Source organism: Pseudophryne corroboree, chromosome 8 (genome assembly GCF_028390025.1).
Source record: "Pseudophryne corroboree isolate aPseCor3 chromosome 8, aPseCor3.hap2, whole genome shotgun sequence".
NCBI classification, from domain to species: Eukaryota; Metazoa; Chordata; class Amphibia; order Anura; family Myobatrachidae; genus Pseudophryne; species Pseudophryne corroboree.
In genome coordinates this window covers 91,970,119-91,990,485 of record NC_086451.1, presented here as the reverse complement: position 1 = coordinate 91,990,485, position 20,367 = coordinate 91,970,119, and the positions used below count along the sequence as shown (strand labels likewise).

The 20,367-nt window shown below is 50.3% G+C and overlaps 1 protein-coding gene across 11 annotated transcripts in view; it reads left to right on the top strand.

The window, feature by feature from the left end:
- Positions 1 to 276: 276 nt before the first annotated feature.
- Positions 277 to 20,367, top strand: part of PRRC2B (proline rich coiled-coil 2B) — a 229,527-nt gene continuing 209,436 nt past the window's right edge. For all 11 annotated transcript variants that reach the window (XM_063936794.1, XM_063936788.1, XM_063936785.1 and 8 more), the window contains exon 1: positions 277 to 446. The gene's annotated coding sequence lies outside the window, so the exon portion shown is untranslated. The remainder of the gene's footprint in view (positions 447 to 20,367) is intronic.

Below are 20,367 nucleotides of genomic sequence, written 5' to 3'. Positions count from 1 at the left end.
GGTGCAGGGCATTCAACAATCAGTGTAAGTAAACATAACCTGCCCCCCCCCCCCCCCCCCCCCCTAGTATTATAGTTTAAAATCCTGACATTTATTTTTACATTTATTTCAATTCAATGACAGTCTACTTTACACACAAAACATCATTTTGAATACGTTGCCATAGTAACTCCATGGACTTGTACGCAGACGAAGGTTGTTATTGTTGTAGTTCCAGTGGGTACCAGTAGAGAGCGCTGTTCGCTTTGCAGTGCTCCGTAGTGTTTAGCAGGGTGATTGACAGCTGGGCAGGGGGAGGGGCCAGAGAGAGGCGAGAGAGACGGAGGAGACGGGCGAAGCGCCGGAGCGAAGTCGCCGAGAATCCGCCGCCATCCTGCGCATCTACCGCCCAACCCTGCCCCGGCATTATACCGCATTCACCACCGAGGACACCCCACTCACAACAGGTCAGTATCTGTGGTGGAGAGGAGGTGAGGGGAGCTGGGGCTAGGATGGGCCCAGGCCGCAGCTTTGTTCGCTCAGGCCCAGCAGCCATCTTCCTCCTCCCCTAGCCTTCCCAACAGAAGGACCGGGAAGGCGGCCTGGTGATGGAGGCAGGTTGCTGTGGGCTGGTCAGAGGTAGCCGGGTGTGCAGGGAGGGGAGTCCGCTCTGCGGCTTCCATTGCTTGTCCTCTGCATCCCAGTTATTGCCCCCAGCTTGTGCACCCCTGGTACAGACCCCTGCACTCCTGGGCACAGCGCCCATGTACCCCAGTCATTGCACACAGCCTAGGCATAGCACCCCAGAGCCTGTGCACCCCTGATGTTCCCCACCCCCTGTACCCCAGTTGCCCGCAGTCTATGCACCCTGCACAGCCTTTGCACCCCCTATCTGTATAACAGGGCTGCAGGGGAGAGACTTGCTGAGCCCCAAGAGCCGGGGGCCTGTGCATGGCTGTGAATGTATTTGAGATTACATATCTGGTCCGGTCAATATACAGATACATATATAGACATAGTAACATTTGCTGGCTTCCTGTTGTCTTGCATTTGGATGTGAGTATATAATATATAAATGGCTTACTGCTAGGCCTGTGACATGTATGTTTATATATGCATATAATGTTTTGCTGGGCAGGATCCTAGCCCTCTTACTATGTGCGTGTTTGTACATAATGTCACTGCTGAGTAATGTTTGTAGTCACTCCTGCTAGGGTTAGAGTGTATTGTGTATCCGCTATATGTGCTGCACTTGCTGACCACGTAACTGGCCATGTATGAATGGATGTGTATGTATCTTCAACCCTCTCTGAGTGGCTTCTGGTGATTCTGCATTTGCGGAAAGCAGGGTTGTGTTCTTGGGTAGCTGGGTATAGTAACTGTGGGCCGGTGTTTCTCTCCTGGGTATAGTAACTGTGGGCCGGTGTTTCTCTCCTGGGTATAGTAACTGTGGGCCGGTGTTTCTCTCCTGGGTATAGTAACTGTGGGCCGGTGTTTCTCTCCTGGGTATAGTAACTGTGGGCCGGTGTTTCTCTCCTGGGTATAGTAACTGTGGGCCGGTGTTTCCCTCCTGCGTACTAGGTCCCCTGCTGTGGCAGATGTGAGGAGGACTTGGTAAGCTGCGTTTTGCTGTAAGTGTTCCAAGTCTATGATGTAATGTTACAGATCCATCTCACCCCCCCATGTCGGTCCTGCTATCAGGTCACATAGGTTGCAAGTAGCTAGATAAGCGAGAGGACAAGACAGGTAAAGTCATATACTTTGCTTGTTTTGGAGGTGAGTGGGCTATCTCTGATGTGATACATGTCTTGTATGTGGGGGTGCACTGTAGCAAAAGCTCTTTACGGAAAATGTACGTTTGGCTTTATAGTCACTATTCAATTATTTCCTCAGCTTTTTTCTTCCTTTGCATAAATGTATCTCAAGTGCAGTGTAATTGCCCCCCCCCCCATATCAGTGAGTTTGTTTTTGTTTGACAGGAAGTCTGCAACCGCTGTATGATCACATAGTAACTCTCACATCATGTCACCGGTTTGGGGAATGAAATGCTTACATTGCTCAGGCTGTATAAGCGCCCTATTAGTTGCCACAACCACAGACTGCGTTGCTGTTTATGTGCAGTTTACCATTTGTGCATATTATTTGGGAAGGGGGGGGTTGTATTTTAATTGCAATGTTTTTGGAAGGAGACCGTTTCACCATAAGTTGCTCCCCGGACAGGCAATATTTTTGTCAGTGGGATCGTTGTTATTTGTCGGTACGCAGTTGATCATATCAGTGCATCGTGGGAACGCTGGAGGTCCTGTGTGTATCTTGTTGTGATGACTGGGAGCAGTAATATGAATTGTCAGCTGGTGGGAAGGGGGGGGGGGGACGGAGGAGGGAGATGCTGTACTGCTTGAACCTGGGCATAGAGAGTGTGGGGGGGAGGGGGAGGCTGTACTACCTGGGCATAGGGGTACGGGGGGAGTCTGTACTGCCTGAACCTGGGCAGCATAGAGTGGTGGTGGGGGGGAGGTAGCTGCACTGCCTGAACCTGGGCATAGAGGGGGGGGGGGGGGGAGGAGGAGGAGGCTGTGGTGCCTGAACCTGGGCATGGGGTGGAGGCTGTGCTGCCTGAAACTGGGCATAGAGAGGGGGGGGGGGAGGAGGAGACTGCACTTCCTGAACCTGGGCACAGGAGGGGGTGGTGGCTAGGAGGCTGTGTTGCCTGGGCATGGGGCGGAGGCTGTCGTGCCTGAACCTGGGCATAGAGGGAGGGGGGGGGGGAGGAGGCTGTGCTGCCTGGGCATGGGGCAGAGGCTGTACTGCCTGAACCTGGGCATAGAGAGGGGGGGGGGGGGAGCAGAATGCACCTCCTGAACCTGGGCACGGGGGGTTCGGGTACTGTGTTGCCTGAACCTGGGCATGGGGAGGAGGCTGTGTTGCCTGAACCTGGGCATGAGGCGGAGGCTGTGTTGCCTGAACCTGGGCATGGGGCGGAGGCTGTGTTGCCTGAACCTGGGCATGGGGCGGAGGCTGTGTTGCCTGAACCTGGGCATGGGGCGGAGGCTGTGTTGCCTGAACCTGGGCATGGGGCGGAGGCTGTGTTGCCTGAACCTGGGCATGGGGCGGAGGCTGTGTTGCCTGAACCTGGGCATGGGGCGGAGGCTGTGTTGCCTGAACCTGGGCATGGGGCGGAGGCTGTGTTGCCTGAACCTGGGCATGGGGCGGAGGCTGTGTTGCCTGAACCTGGGCATGGGGCGGAGGCTGTGTTGCCTGAACCTGGGCATGGGGCGGAGGCTGTGTTGCCTGAACCTGGGCATGGGGCGGAGGCTGTGTTGCCTGAACCTGGGCATGGGGCGGAGGCTGTGTTGCCTGAACCTGGGCATGGGGCGGAGGCTGTGTTGCCTGAACCTGGGCATGGGGCGGAGGCTGTGTTGCCTGAACCTGGGCATGGGGCGGAGGCTGTGTTGCCTGGGCATGGGGCGGAGGCTGTGTTTGCCTGGGCATGGGGCGGAGGCTGTGTTGCCTGAACCTGGGCTCTTTTCTCTGCCTGTGGTTAAAACCACTAGCATGACAGGGTTGCGGAGGCAGGAATGTGCCCTGGCAGTCTGGGTCAGTGTAAAATATTGCTATAAACTGAAGAAGCAGCTTCTAAATGGTGACTTCCAATAAAGGTAGAACTGTCTTCCCAAACCTTTGCTGTCCCTTGAATTCTGAGGTTTCCAACAACAGAAATCAGCTGGAAGCAGAGCCCTATGTGTGCTACTGCTCTCATCACTCTGCTCTAGATGGTCTGAGGGCAATTCATTTCTGAGGGATGTCAGACACCACACCTCGCTCAGAATTGAGGGGCCCAACACTGCGCACCTCCAAGATATCTGTGATTGCAGGTTGCCAGCAACGTGCATCCATCTCTACAAATTGATTTTCCCCCAGAGATCCGGCACAATAAATATAGGGGTAGATTTAATTCACCGACAGTTGAATAGCGCCGAGAGTTAGCTCCCAGCGCTATTCAATACAGTGCCAAGTGACACTCAATTTTTGGTAATTTTTCTCTCACCCCCGGGGGATGAGAGAAGAAATCAGACAAAAGTGCGGCCGGCGCGAGGCTAATTCTGTCGGGAATCAGCATCACGGCGGGGAGTTAAGTCGGAGAATGGCCATTCTCCCGACAAATCAACCTGTTAAGTCCGGGAGAACGGGCCTTTGCCGACGTAACTTGAGCTGAATTGAATAGCGACGGGAGCTAATTCCCGGTGCTATTCAACTGTCGGTGAATTGAATCGACCCCATAGTGGTGGGCCCAGCGATTCTATCCACAGACTGATGCATGCAGTCAGACTCAAATGGTGGTTCTACAATGTTTGTGTGCCGAATTGTCCACAGAATCGATAATTGTTAGTTAGCTTGCAGCTGTAGTGTTCCCCCACCCTTTCCTGGACTCTTACTTTCTACTGTGCTGCAAACAATAGCTACATAGCACTCCTATTAGTTAACTGATCATATCTGAATGTCTGCAGTCTGTGCTATGGTTCAACAGATACAAATGACTGGTTCTTGCACTGATAATGGTATATGTCCCTATACACGCAATTATGCTGAGAGCCAGTGTATTGCTGTACAGGGAAATTAAAGAAAAACACACAAATATGACAAAATCTTCAAACAGACAGTAGAGGGGGTTGGGTGGGGGCTCTTGGTGATTGACAGATAATTAGTATCATACATAATGGTCAATGAGCCACCACACCTTGGGGGAGGGGAAGACAAAAATATTTGGTGCCATTGACTGTGAGTGGGGATAGTGAGGACGAGACTCAAGAGGGTGCTGCCCGTGAGAGCTTACGTGGAAGAGGTCAGGAGGAAGGACAGAGGGCATGCTATAAGGTTGTGACGTCTCAGGTGTGTTTTTTGCTAGAATTTATTTTGTCCAGGTTTGTGTTGTTCTAATGGTCCTTAGTGGAGACGGTATGACTGCTGTAATTTGCCTGCCTCAGCTTAACCAATCAGTTCCAGGTGCAATTATCCTGTAACAACTGGCGTAATGTTAAGGTTACTAACAAATTACGGTGCTGTAATACAGTTCCGATGGAAAATCTCAGCAGTACATCTGTGGATGATTTTAATCAAGTATGAGTGTGAAACCCCTAATTCTAGCGCTTGTATAATGCATATAAGCACTACTGCAGTTAGTGAATGTGTATGATCACTCAGTTACCCACAGAGGGGAGAATGAAATATTTTAATCATGGCTGGAGGTACCGTCTCGCTATTGAGTTGTTTGTGCCACAGGTGTGCATTATTTCTGCTTGCATATTCCTGATGTAGCACGCAGAAATCTGCCCAAAGTCGTTTTTTTGGAGGCATCCAAATGTAGAGTGCCCAGTAGTTTGCACAGGCTTGGCCACTTTACACATCTAAAACCGGTGCATTTTGGCGCAACAAGTTATGGATTGCTCATTGGTATAAACAATTGAATATCATCCAACACTTTAGGCAGGAGCTGTGGGCACGAGAAAACGGTTATCGCCCCCAGATGATGACAACTGATTGTCACTGAGCTTTTTGGCTTGATTTAATTATCAATGGCCGTAATGTTAAAATGCCCTTCAGATGAAATCTTGTGTTTCGAGATGAAACGCGTTAGAGGATACATTTTGATACAAGGGATGTCTGGTATTCTATTGAGCATGTAAGCACTTTCAATGTGATTTAACTCTATTACGCGAGACGTCTGGAGATTGGACTGGCTCAAATTACAAGTGCATACCAATTGATGCGTTTCTCAACATCGTTTATCCACATTGAAGGTTGGGATAGTCACCAGTAAGTAACTTCTGTCTGGTGTTACAATCTGTGGCATCCAGTAGAGCGGAACAGAGATGTCGGATATTGCTTATTAGTGTCCGCTCAGTGATCAAATAATCCCACCAGTGCTGCTTTAAAAAAAAAAAAAAAAAAAACCTCCCTAAAAACTGTTTCTTTTCTATTGTCTGACATTCTCTCCTAATTGCAATCTCTACCAACCTTGTCGCACCCAAACAGACCGGGTTTAGCCACCAACAATGGATAAACGCGTCTAAACACCTGCTTTGGGCATCCAGACTCCAGAGTTTGTACCTTTTTTTTTTTTTTTTTTTCTCACATCTTAATAGGCTGCGAGAAAAAGTGTGTCCCCAGCGTCTGCAGGGCGCTCGATTGGCAGAAAAATGGAATCGCAGTTTAACTGTAATGTTTAGTGGGCATTGTGTGTGTCTGTCTATGCAAACAGTGGTGGCAATTCAGTTAGCCGTGGGATTTACTGCAGGGTTTTAGTGCTATTCAATTCTTTCACATTTTGGGGTCGATTCTATTCGGCAACTAATGAATAGCGCCGGGAATTAGCTCCCGACGCTATTCAATTCAGCAACTAGTTACGTCGGCGATGGCCCGTTCTCGCCGACAAAACAGGTTGAATTGTCGGGAGAACGGGCATTCTCCGACTTAACTCCCCGGCGCGAGGCAGCACTTTTGTCGGGTTTCTCTTCTCATCCCCCGGGGATGAGAGAAGAATTCCCGACAATTGCAGGTAATTAGTTGCTGAATTGAATAGCGTCGGGAGCTAATTCCCGGCGCTATTCATTAGTTGCCGAATAGAATCGACCCCTTTGAGTCCACGTCTAAAGCATGGTAAGACTTAGATTCCAGGTTAAGTTTTCAGAGCTATGCAGTTACCACCCGTGGTAATATTGAGGCTAGCCCCGGAAGCACTGGTTGCTGCGGATATCTATACGCACTGCAGGAGGGTGAGAGCAGAGCTCTGCTTTAAGTTCACCCTCTGTAGGCTAGTGGTGGGCTTAGCACAGGCAGTAATTGAATAGCTCCAGGCACTTAACCCAGAAGCTAAAACCCTGCAGTAAGTTCAGCTGCTAATTGAATCACCTTCAATGTTTTTTGTAGTTGCTCTTGGTTAAATGTTTGACAGCTGCAGAAGGGGTTAATAGGGATGTAATTCTTCGTCATAACAGACTGGGATTGTTGCTGCAGTAAGCATGTCATTAGTGGGTGGATGATGATCTGTCCCTGATTGGAACATGTCTGTATACATATAAATACCCGTGATAGATTCTACAAACTATGTATACATCCTATATGAATATAGATATTTTCTGTTTACGGTATCTTAAGCTGCAGTTTCTTATATCCCTTTCTCACCAAGACAAGGACCTGGATAAAGCCTGGGCTGGTGTAAATGGGTCTGCATCTGTTATCGCCTGGGATTTTCCTACTACCGACTGGTGTTACTACAGTATCAAAGGAGGTTACTCTTCCCGGATTAGGATCAAGGCACCTCTTTGGTTGTGTCGGATGATGTTTCATTAACATACAGTGTATTCGAAAAGTATTCACAACGCTTCACTTTTTCCATATTTTATGTTATAGCCTTATTCCAAAATGGAATAAATTAATTTCTCTAACGTCCTAGTGGATGCTGGGGATTCCGTAAGGACCATGGTGAATAGACTGGCTCTGCAGGAGACAGGGCACTTTAAGAAAGAATTTGGATACTGGTGTGCTCTGGCTCCTCCCTCTATGTCCCTCCTCCAGACCTCAGTTTGAATCTGTGCCCGGACGAGCTGGGTGCTACTTAGTGAGCTCTCCTGAGCTTGCTATAAAAGAAAGTATTTTGTTAGGTTTTTTTATTTTCAGAGAGATCTGCTGGCCACAGACTCTCTGCTACGTGGGACTGAGGGGAGAGAAGCAGCCCTACTCACTGAAGATAGGTCCTGCTTCTTAGGCTACTGGACACCATTAGCTCCAGAGGGATCGTACACAGGATCTCACCCTTTGTCGTCCGATCCCGGAGCCGCGCCGCCGTCCCCCTCGCAGAGCCGGAAGACAGAAGCCGGTGAAAGAAGCAAGAAGACTTCGAAATCGGCGGCAGAAGACTCCAGTCTTCATACTGAGGTAGCGCACAGCACTGCAGCTGTGCGCCATTGCTCCCACACTACACCCACATACTCCGGTCACTGTAGGGTGCAGTGCGCAGGGGGGGCGCCCTGGGCAGCAATTAGAGACCTCTTGGCAAAAGTGGGAATATATACAGTTGGGCTCTGTATATATGCATGGGCCCCCGCCATATTTTTACACAGAAACGCGGGACAGAAGCCCGCCGCTGAGGGGGCGGGGCTTCTTCCTCAGCACTCACCAGCGCCATTTTCTCTCCACAGCTCCGCTGAGAGGAAGCTCCCCAGGCTCTCCCCTGCAGAAACACGGTAGAAGAGGGTAAAAAGAGAGGGGGGGGGCACATAAATTAGGCGCAAAAACATTATATACAGCAGCTACTGGGTTAACAGTAAGTTACTGTGTGATTCCTGGGACATATAGCGCTGGGGTGTGTGCTGGCATACTCTCTCTGTTCCCCCACAAGGCCTTTTGGAGAGACAGTCTTCAAAAAGAGCATCCCCTGTGTGTGTGGTGTGTCGGTACGCTTGTGTCGGCATGTTTGACGAGGAAGGCTGTGTGGAAGCAGAGCGGGAACAAATGAATGTGGGGTCGCCGCCGACACCCGATTGGATGGATATGTGGAAGGTTTTAAATGATAATGTTACTTCCTTGCATAAAAGGTTGGATAAAGCTGAAGCCTTAGGACAGCCGGGGTCTCAGCCCATGCCTGATCCTATGTCGCAGAGGCCGTCAGGGTCTCAGAAGCACCCACTATCCCAAATTGTTGACAGATTCTGACTCCAGTGTCGATTGCGATGATGCAAAGTTACAGCCTAAATTGGCTAAAGCCATCCGTTATGATTATAGCAATGAAGGATGTGTTGCACATCACAGAGGAAACCCCAGTCCCTGACAAGAGGGTTTATATGTATGGGGGAAAAAGGCAAGAGGTGACCTTTCCCCCTTCACATGAGCTAAATGAGTTATGTGAAAAGGCTTGGGAATCTCCAGATAAAAAACTGCAGATTTCCAAACGGATGCTTATGGCGTATCCTTTCCCGCCAACGGACAGGTTATGCTGGGAATCCTCCCCTAGGGTAGACAAAGCTTTAACACGCTTATCCAAGAGGGTAGCCCTGCCGTCACAGGATACGGCCACCCTAAAAGATGCTGCGGATAGAAAGCAGGAGGGTACCCTGAAGTCCATTTATACACATTCAGGTACCTTACTAAGGCCGGCGATTGCGTCGGCCTGGATGTGTAGTGCTGTAGCAGCATGGACAGATACCTTTTCTGAGAAACTTGATACCTTGGACAAGGATACTATATTGCTGACCCTGGGGCATATAAAAGACGCTGTCCTGTATATGAGAGATGCTCAAAGAGACATTAGCCTACTAGGCTCTAGAATAAATGCAATGTCTATTTCTCTGACGTCCTAAGTGGATGCTGGGACTCCGTAGGGACCATGGGGAATAGCGGTTCTGCAGGAGACTGGGCACAACTAAAGAAAGCTTTAGGACTACCTGGTGTGCACTGGCTCCTCCCTCTATGACCCTCCTCCAGACCTCAGTTAGAATCTTGTGCCCGGCTGAGCTGGATGCACACTAGGGGCTCTCCTGAGCTCCTAGAACAAGAAAGTTTATTTTAGGTTTTTTATTTTCAGTGAGATCTGCTGGCAACAGACTCACTGCTACGAGGGACTAAGGGGAGAAGAAGCGAACCTACCTGCTTGCAGCTAGCTTGGGCTTCTTAGGCTACTGGACACCATTAGCTTCAGAGGGATCGAACACAGGGCCCGACCTCGATCGTCCGGTCCCGGAGCCGCGCCGCCGTCCCCCTTACAGAGCCAGAAGCAAGAAGATGGTCCTGAAAATCGGCGGCAGAAGACTTCGGTCTTCAACAAGGTAGCGCACAGCACTGCAGCTGTGCGCCATTGCTCCTCATGCACACCTCACACTCCGGTCACTGATGGGTGCAGGGCGCTGGGGGGCGGCGCCCTGAGCAGCAATATTAACACCTTGTCTGGCAAAATAACACAATATATAGTCCTAGAGGCTATACATGTGTAAAATACCCCTGCCAGGATCCATAAAAAAGCGTGAGAAAGTCCGCCGAAAAAGGGGCGGGGCTATCTCCCTCAGCACACTGGCACCATTTTCTCTTCACCGTGCAGCTGGAAGACAGCTCCCCAGGCTCTCCCCTGTAGTTTTCAGGCTCAAAGGGTTAAAAAGAGAGGGGGGGCACTAAATTTAGGCGCAAATCTGTGTATTATAGCAGCTATAAGGGAAAAATCACTGTGGGTAGTGTGAATCCCTGCATTATATAGCGCTCTGGTGTGTGCTGGATACTCTCTCTCTGTCTCCCCAAAGGACTTTGTGGGGTCCTGTCCTCAGTCAGAGCATTCCCTGTGTGTGTGCGGTGTGTCGGTACGGCTGTGTCGACATGGTTGATGAGGAGGCTTATGTGGTGGCGGAGCAGATGCCGATAAATGTGATGTCGCCCCCTGTGGGGCCGACACCAGAGTGGATGGATAGGTGGAAGGTATTAACCGACAGTGTCCACTCCTTACATAAAAGGCTGGATGACGTAACAGCTGTGGGACAGCCGGCTTCTCAGCCCGCGCCTGCCCAGGCGTCTCAAAGGCCATCAGGGGCTCAAAAACGCCCGCTACCTCAGATGGCAGACACAGATGTCGACACGGAGTCTGACTCCAGTGTCGACGAGGTTGAGACATATACACAATCCACTAGGAACATCCGTTGCATGATCTCGGCAATGAAAAATGTGTTACACATTTCTGACATTAACCCAGGTACCACAAAAAAAAGGGGTTTTATGTTTGGGGAGAAGAAGCAGACAGTGTTTTGTTCCCCCATCAGATGAGTGAATGAAGTGTGTGAAGAAGCGTGGGTTCCCCCGATAAGAAACTGGTAAGTTCTAAAAAGTTACTGATGGCGTACTCTTTCCCGCCAGAGGATAGGTCACGTTGGGAGATATCCCCTAGGGTGGATAAGGCGCCCACACGTTTGTCAAAAAGGTGGCACTGCCGTCTTAGGATACGGCCACTTTGAAGGAGCCTGCTGATAAAAAGCAGGAGGCTATCCTGAAGTCTGTATATACACACTCAGGTACTATACTGAGACCTGCAATTGCCTTCAGCATGGATAGTGCTGCTGCAGCGTGGTCTATTACCCTGTCAGGACAGGGATACTATTTGCTAACCATAGAGCATATTAAAGACGTCGTCTTATATATGAGGGATGCACAGAGGGATATTTGCCGGCTGGCATCCAGAATTAATGCAATGTCCATTCTGCCAGGAGGGTATTAGGGACCCGGCAGTGGACAGGCGATGCTGACTTTAGAAGGCACATGAAGATTCTGCCTTATAAGGGTGAGGAATTGTTTGGGAATGGTCTCTGGGACCTCGTATCCACAGCAACGGCTGGGAAGGAAAATATTTACCCCAAGTTTCCTCATAGCCTAAGAAAGCACCGTATTATAAGGTACAGTCCTTTCGGCTTTAGAAAAGCAAGCGGGTCAAAGGCGCTTCCTTTCTGCACAGAGACAAGGGATGAGGGAAAAAGCTGCACAAGACAGCCAGTTCCCAGGATCAAAAATCTTCCCCCGCTTCCTCTGAGTCCACCGCATGACGCTGGGGCTCCACATGTGGAACCAGGTGCGGTGGGGGCGCGTCTCGGGAACTTCAGCGACCAGTGGGCTCGCTCACAGGTGGATCCCTGGGTTCTGCAAGTAGTATCACAGGGATACAAGCTGGAGTTCAAGGCGACTCCCCCTCGCCGTTACCTCAAATTAGCCTTGCCTGCTGCCCTCGAGGAGAGGTAGTACTGACGGCAATTCACAAGCTGTACTTCCAGCAGGTGATAATCAAGGTACCCCTCCTTCAACAAGGACGGGGTTACTATTCCACAATGTTTGTGGTACCGAAACCAGACGGTTCGGTGAGACCCATTCTAAAATTGAAATCCTTGAACACTTATATACGAAGGTTCAAGTTCAAAATGGAATCGCTCAGGGCGGTTATTGCAAGCCTGGACGAAGGGGATTACATGGTATCACTGGACATCAAGGATGCTTACCTGCATGTCCCCATTTACCCTCATCACCAGGAGTACCTCAAAATTGTGGTACAGGACTGTCATTACCAATTCCAGACGTTGCCGTTGGTCTGTCCCCGGCACCGAGGGTATTTACCAAGGTAATGGCCGAAATGATGATACTCCTTCGAAAAAAGGGAGTTATAATTATCCCGTACTTGGACGATCTCCTTATAAAGGCGAGGTCCAGGGAGCAGTTGTTCGTCGGAGTAGCCCTATCTCGGGAAGTGCTACAACAGCACGGCTGGATTCTGAATAGTCCAAAGTCGCAGCTGGTTCCTACGACGCGTCTACTGTTCCTGGGTATGGTTCTGGACACAGAACAGGAAAAAGGGTTTCTCCCGGAGGAGAAGGCCAAGGAGTTGTCATCTCTAGTCAGAGACCTCCTAATACAAATACAGGTGTCGGTCAATGCACGCGAGTCCTGGGAAAGATGGTAGCTTCTTACGAAGAAATTCCATTCGGCAGGTTCCATGCAAGGATCTTCCAGTGGGATCTGTTGGACAAGTGGTCCGGGTCGCATCTTCAGATGCATCGGCTGATAACCCTGTCTCCAAGGGCCAGGGTGTCGCTGTTGTGGTGGCTGCAGAGTGCTCATCTTCTAGAGGGCCGCAGATTCAGCATACAGGACTGGGTCCTGGTGACCACGGATGCCAGCCTTCGAGGCTGGGGGGTAGTCACACAGGGAAGAAACTTCCAAGGACTATGGTCAAGTCAGGAGACTTCCCTACACATAAATATTCTGGGACTAAGGGCCATTCACAATGCCCTAAGTCAGGCTAGACCCCTGCTTCAACACCAGCCGGTGCTGATCCAGTCAGACAACATCACGGCGGTCGCCCATGTAAACCAGCAGGGCGGCACAAGAAGCAGGATGGCGTTGACAGAAGCCACAAGGATTTTCCGATGGGCGGAAAATCATGTGTTAGCACTGTCAGCAGTGTTCATTCCCGGAGTGGACAACTGGGAAGCAGACTTTCTCAGCAGGCACGACCTCCACCCGGGAGAGTGGGGACTTCATCCAGAAGTCTTCAAATTGATTGTACACCATTGGGAAAGGCCACAGGTGGACATGATGGCGTCCCGCCTCAACAAAAAGCTAAAAAGATATTGCGCCAGGTCAAGGGACCCTCAGGCGATAGCTGTGGACGCTCTGGTAACACCGTGGGTGTACCAGTCGGTGTATGTGTTCCTTCCTTTGCCTCTCATACCCAAGGTACTGAGAATACTAAGAAGGAGAGGAGTAAGAACTATACTCGTGGTTCCGGATTGGCCAAGAAGAGCTTGGTACCCAGAACTTCAAGAAATGATCTCAGAGGACCCATGGCCTCTGCCGCTCAGACAGGACCTGCTGCAGCAGGGGCCCTGCCTGTTCCAAGACTTACCTCGGCTGTGTTTGACGGCATGGCGGTTGAACACCGGATCCTAAAGGAAAAAGGCATTCCGGAGGAAGTCATTCCTACGCTGATTAAGGCTAGAAAAGATGTGATCGCAAAATATTATCACCGCATATGGCAAAAATGTGGCTTGGTGTGAGGCCAGGAAGGCCCCAACGGAGGAATTTCAACTGGGTCAATTTCTGCACTTCCTACAGTCAGGAGTGACTACGGGCCTAAAATTGGGTTCCATTAAAGTCCAGATTTCGTCTCTGTACATTTTCTTCCAAAAAGAACTGGCTTCAGACTTTTGTTAAGGGAGTGCTGCATATTCAGCCCCGTTTGTGCCTCTAGTGGCACCGTGGGATCTCAACGTGGTGTTGGATTTCCTGAAGTCTCTTTGGTTTGAGCCACTAAAAACCGTGGATTTGAATTATCTCACGTGGAAAGTGGTCATGCTGTTGGCCTTGGCTTCGGCCAGGCGTGTGTCAGAATTGGCGGCTTTGTCATATAAAAGCCCTTATCTGATTTTCCATATGGATAGGGCAGAATTGAGGACTCGTCCCCAGTTTCTCCCTAAGGTGGTATCAGCTTTTCATTTGAACCAACCTATTGTAGTGCCTGCGGCTACTAAGGACTTGGAGGATTCCAAGTTGTTGGACGTAGTCAGGGCCCTGAAAATTTATGTTTCCAGGACAGCTAGTGTCAGGAAAACTGACTCGCTATTTATCCTGTATGCACCCAACAAGCTGGGTGATTGGTGTGGCTGGTATGAGTCTTACCTGGGATTCAAAATCCTTCCTTATTGTGTCAGCTCTTCCGGGCACAGTATCCTGAGGTCTGGAGGAGGGTCATAGAGGGAGGAGCCAGTGCACACCAGGTAGTCCTAAAGCTTTCTTTAGTTGTGCCCAGTCTCCTGCGGAGCCGCTATTCCCCATGGTCCTTACGGAGTCCCAGCATCCACTACGGACTACGAGAAATAGATTTACCGGTGAGTAAAATCTTATTTTCTGCCTGAAGGGTCCTGTGGACTCGGCAATGGACAGGCGATGCCGACTCAAAAAGGCACATGGAGGTTTTACCTTACAAGGGTGAGGAGTTGTTTGGGGAGGGTCTCTCGGACCTGGTCTTCACAGCTACGGCTGGAAAGTCAAATTTTTTGCCATATGTTCCCTCACAACCTAAGAAAGCACCGTATTACCAGATGCAGTCCTTTCGATCACAAAAAGGCAAGAAAGTCCGAGGTGCATCCTTTCTTGCCAGAGGCAGGGGTAGAGGAAAGAAGCTGCACAATACAGCTAGTTCCCAGGAACAGAAGTCCTCCCCGGCTTCCACTAAATCCACTGCATGACGCTGGGGCTCCACAGGCGGAGCTAGGCCCGGTGGGGGCGCGTCTCCGAAATTTCAGCCACAAGTGGGTTCACTCCCAGGTAGATCCCTGGGCTATAGAGATTGTGTCTCAGGGATACAAGCTGGAATTCGAAGAGATGCCCCCTCACCGTTACCTCAAATCGGCCCTGCCAGCTTCCCCCTTAGAGAGGGAAATAGTGTTAGCTGCAATTCACAAATTGTATCTTCAGCAGGTGGTGGTCAAGGTTCCCCTCCTTCAACAAGGAAGGGGTTACTATTCGACCATGTTTGTGGTACCGAAACCGGACGGTTCGGTCAGACCCATATTGAATTTAAAATCCCTGAACATATACCTGAAAAGGTTCAAGTTCAAGATGGAATCGCTCAGAGCGGTCATCGCAAGCCTGGAAGGGGGTGATTTTATGGTGTCTCTGGACATAAAGGATGCTTACCTTCATGTCCCCATTTATCCACCTCATCAGGAGTACCTCAGATTTGTGGTACAGGATTGTCATTACCAATTCCAGACGTTGCCGTTTGGTCTCTCCACGGCACCGAGAATATTTACCAAGGTAATGGCGGAAATGATGGTGCTCCTGCGACGGCAAGGAGTCACAATTATCCCATACTTGGACGATCTCCTCATAAAGGTGAGGTCCAGAGAGCAGTTGCTGATCAGCGTAGCATGCTCTCGGGAAGCGTTACAACAGCACGGCTGGATTCTAAATATTCCAAAGTCGCAGTTGATTCCTACGACTCGTCTGCCCTTCCTGGGCATGATTCTGGACACAGGCCAGAAGAGGGTTTATCTCCCGATGGAGAAGGCTCAGGATCTCATGACACTGGTCAGAGACCTATTAAAACCAAAACAGGTGTCGGTGCATCACTGCACGCGAGTCCTGGGAAAGATGGTGGCATCATACGAGGCCATTCCCTTCGGCAGGTTCCATGCGAGGACCTTTCAATGGGATCTGTTGGACAAGTGGTCCGGTTCACATCTACAAATGCAGCGGCTGATCACCCTATCCCCCAGGGCCAGGGTGTCTCTCCTGTGGTGGCTGCAGTGTGCTCACCTTCTCGAGGGCCGCAGATTCGGCATTCAGGACTGGGTCCTGGTGACCACGGACGCAAGCCTCCGAGGGTGGGGAGCAGTCACACGGAAGAAATTTCCAAGGTCTGTGGTCAAGTCAGGAGACTTGCCTTCACATCAATATCCTGGAACTAAGGGCCATATACAACGCCCTACGTCAAGCGGAGACCCTGCTTCGCGACCGATCGGTGCTGATTCAGTCAGACAACATCACCGCAGTGGCTCATGTAAACCGCCAAGGCGGCACAAGGAGCAGGGTGGCGATGGCGGAAGCCACCAGAATTCTTCGCTGGGCGGAGAATCACGTAAGAGCACTGTCAGCAGTGTTCATTCCGGGAGTGGACAACTGGGAAGCAGACTTTCTCAGCAGGCACGACCTCCACCCGGGAGAGTGGGGACTTCATCAATAAGTCTTCACGCAGATTGCAAGTCGGTGGGAACTGCCACAAGTAGACATGATGGCATCCCGCCTCAAAAAAAAAAAAAAAGGCTAAAGAGGTATTGCGCCAGGTCAAGAGACCCTCAGGCGATAGCTGTAGACGCACTAGTGACACCGTGGGTGTTCCAGTCGGTCTATGTATTTCCTCCTCTTCCCCTCATACCCAAGGTGCTGAGAATCATAAGAAGAAGAGGAGTGAGAATAATACTCATTGTTCCGGATTGGCCAAGAAGGACTTGGTTTCCAGAGCTGCAAGAAATGCTCACAGAGGACCCATGGCCTCTGCCTCTAAGACAGGACTTGTTGCAACAGGGGCCCTGTCTGTTCCAAGACTTACCGCGGCTGCGTTTGACGGCATGGCGGTTGAACGCCGGATCCTAGCAGAAAAAGGCATTCCAGTGTCGACGGTGAAGAAACAAACGTATGTTCCTTTAGGGCCACACGTTACATGTTAAGGGCAATGAAGGAGGTGTTACATATTTCTGATACTACAAGTACCACAAGAAGGGTATTATGTGGGGTGTGAAAAAACTACCTGTAGTTTTTCCTGAATCAGATAAATTAAATGAAGTGTGTGATGATGCGTGGGTTTCCCCCGATAGAAAATTATTGGCGGTATACCCTTTCCCGCCAGAAGTTAGGGCGCGTTGGGAAACACCCTTTAGGGTGGATAAGGCGCTCACACGCTTATCAAAACAAGTGGCGGTACCGTCTTCAGATAGGGCCGCCCTCAAGGAGCCAGCTGAGAGGCTGGAAAATATCCTAAAAAGGTATATACACACATACTGGTGTTATACTGCGACCAGCGATCGCCTCAGCCTGGATGTGCAGCGCTGGGGTGGCTTGGTCGGATTCCCTGACTGAAAATATTGATACCCTTGACAGGGACAGTATTTTATTGACTATAGAGCATTTAAAGGATGCATTTCTATATATGCGAGATGCACAGAGGGATATTTGCACTCTGGCATCAAGAGTAAGTGCGATGTCCATATCTGCCAGAAGATGTTTATGGACACGACAGTGGTCAGGTGATGCAGATTCCAAACGGCACATGGAAGTATTGCCGTATAAAGGGGAGGAGTTATTTGGGGTCGGTCCATCGGACCTGGTGGCCTCGGAAACAGCTGGAAAATCCACCTTTTTTACCCCAAATCACATCTCAGCAGAAAAAGACACCGTCTTTTCAGCCTCAGTCCTTTCATCCCCATAAGGGCAAGCGGGCAAAAGGCCAGTCATATCTGCCCAGGGATAGAGGAAAGGGAAGAAGACTGCAGCAGGCAGCCCATTCCCAGGAACAGAAGCCCTCCACAGCTTCTGCCAAGTCCTCAGCATGACGCTGGGGCCGTACAAGCGGACTCAGGTGCGGTGGGGGGTCGTCTCAAGAGTTTCAGCGCGTAGTGGGCTCACTCGCAAGTGGACCCCTGGATACTACAAGTAGTATCCCAGGGGTACAGACTGGAGATTCGAGACGTCTCCCCCTCGCAGGCTCCTGATGTCTGCTTTACCAATGTCTTCCTCCGACAGGGAGGCAGTATTGGAAACAATTCACAAGCTGTATTCCCAGCAGGTGATAATCAAAGTACCCCTCCTACAACAAGGAAAGGGGTATTATTCCACACTATATTGTGGTACTGAAGCCAGACGGCTCGGTGAGACCTATTCTAAATGGGAAATCTTTGAACACTTACATACAAAGGTTCAAATCAAGATGGAGTCACTCAGAGCAGTGATAGCGAACCAGGAAGAAGGGGACTATATGGTGTCCCTGGACATCAAGGATGCTTACCTCCATGTCCCAAATTGCCCTTCTCACCAAGGGTACCTCAGGTTCGTGGTACGGAACTGTCACTATCAGTTTCAGACGCTGCCGTTTGGATTGTCCACGGCACCCCGGGTCTTTACCAAAGTAATGGCCGAAATGATGATTCTTCTTCAAAGAAAAGGCGTCTTAATTATCCCTTACTTGGACGATCTCCTGATAAGGGCAAGGTCCAGAGAACAGTTGGAAGTCGGAGTAGCACTATCTCAAGTAGTTCTACGACAGCACGGGTGGATTCTAAATATCCAAAATCGCAGCCGTTTCCGACGACACGTCTGCTGTTCCTAGGGATGGTTCTGGACACAGTCCAGAAAAAGGTGTTTCTCCCGGAGGAGAAAGCCAGGGAGTTATCCGAGCTAGTCAGGAACCTCCTAAAACCAGGAAAAGTGTCAGTGCATCATTGCACAAGAGTCCTGGGAAAAATGGTGGCTTATTACGAAGCGATTCCATTCGGCAGATTCCACGCAAGAACTTTTCAGTGGGATCTGCTGGACAAATGGTCCGGATCGCATTTTCAGATGCATCAGCGGATAACCCTATCTCCAAGGACAAGGGTGTCTCTCCTGTGGTGGTTACAGAGTGCTCATCTTCTAGAGGGCCGCAGATTCGGCATTCAGGATTGGATGCTGGTGACCACGGAGGCCAGCCTGAGAGGCTGGGGAGCAGTCACACAGGGAAAAAATTTCCAGGGAGTGTGATCAAGTCTGGAGATTTTTCTCCACATAAATATACTGGAGCTAAGGGCAATTTACAATGCTCTAAGCTTAGCAAGACCTCTGCTTCAAGGTCAGCCGGTATTGATCCAGTGGGACAACATCACGGCAGTCGCCCACGTAAACAGACAGGGCGGCACAAGAAGCAGGAGGGCAATGGCAGAAACTGCAAGGATTTTTCGCTGGGCGGAAAATCATGTGATAGCACTGTCAGCAGTGTTCATTCCGGGAGTGGACAACTGGGAAGCAGACTTCCTCAGCAGGCACAACCTCCACCCGGGAGAGTGGGGACTTCATCGGGAAGTCTTCCACATGATTGTGAACTGTTGGAAAAGACCAATGATGGCGTCCCGCCTGAACAAAAAACTGGACAAGTATTGCGCCAGGTCAAAAGACCCTCAGGCAATAGCTGTGGACGTTCTGGTAACACCGTGGGTGTACCAGTCGGTGTATGTCTTCCCTCCTCTGCTTCTCATACCCAAGGTATTGAGAATTATAAGACGTAGAGGAGTAAGAACTATACTCGTGGCTCCGGATTGGCCAAGAAGGACTTGGTACCCGGAACTTCAAGAGATGCTCACAGAGGACTCATGGCCTCTGCCGCTAAGAAGGGACTTGCTTCAGCAAGTACCATGTCTGTTCCAAGACTTACCGCGGCTGCGTTTGACGGCATGGCGGTTGAACGCCGGATCCTAAGGGAAAGAGGCATTCCGGAAGAGGTCATTCCTACCCTGGTCAAAGCCAGGAAGGAGGTGACCGCACAACATTATCACCACATGTGGCGAAAATATGTTGCGTGGTGTGAGGCCAGGAAGGCCCCATGAAGAAATTTCAACTCGGTCGTTTCCTGCATTTCCTGCAAACAGGAGTGTCTATGGGCCTCAAATTGGGGTCCATTAAGGTTCAAATTTCGGCCCTGTCGATTTTCTTCCAGAAAGAATTGGCTTCAGTTCCTGAAGTCCAGAAGTTTGTCAAGGGAGTACTGCATATACAACCCCCTTTTGTGCCTCCAGTGGCACTGTGGGATCTCAACGTAGTTCTGGGATTCCTAAAATCACATTGGTTTAAACTGCTCAAATCTGTGGATTTGAAATATCTCACAGGGAAAGTGACCATGCTGTTGGCCCTGGCCTCGGCCAGGCGAGTGTCAGAATTGGCGGCGTTTGTCTCAAAAAAGCCCATATCTGATTGTCCATTCGGACAGGGCAGAGCTGCGGACTCATCCCCAGTTTCTCCCTAAGGTGGTGTCAGTGTTTCATCCGAACCAGCTTATTGTGGTACCTGCGGCTACTAGGGACTTGGAGGACTCCAAGTTGCTAGATGTTGTCAGGGCCCTGAAAATATAGTTTCCAGGACGGCTGGAGTCAGGAAAACTGACTTGCTGTTATCCTGTATGCACCCAACAAACTGGGTGCTCTTGCTTCTAAGCAGACGATTGCTAGTTGGATGTGTAGTACAATTCAGCTTGCACATTCTGTGGCAGGCCTGCCACAGCCAAAATATGTAAATGCCCATTCCACAAGGAAGGTGGGCTCATCTTGGGCGGCTGCCCGAGGGGTCTCG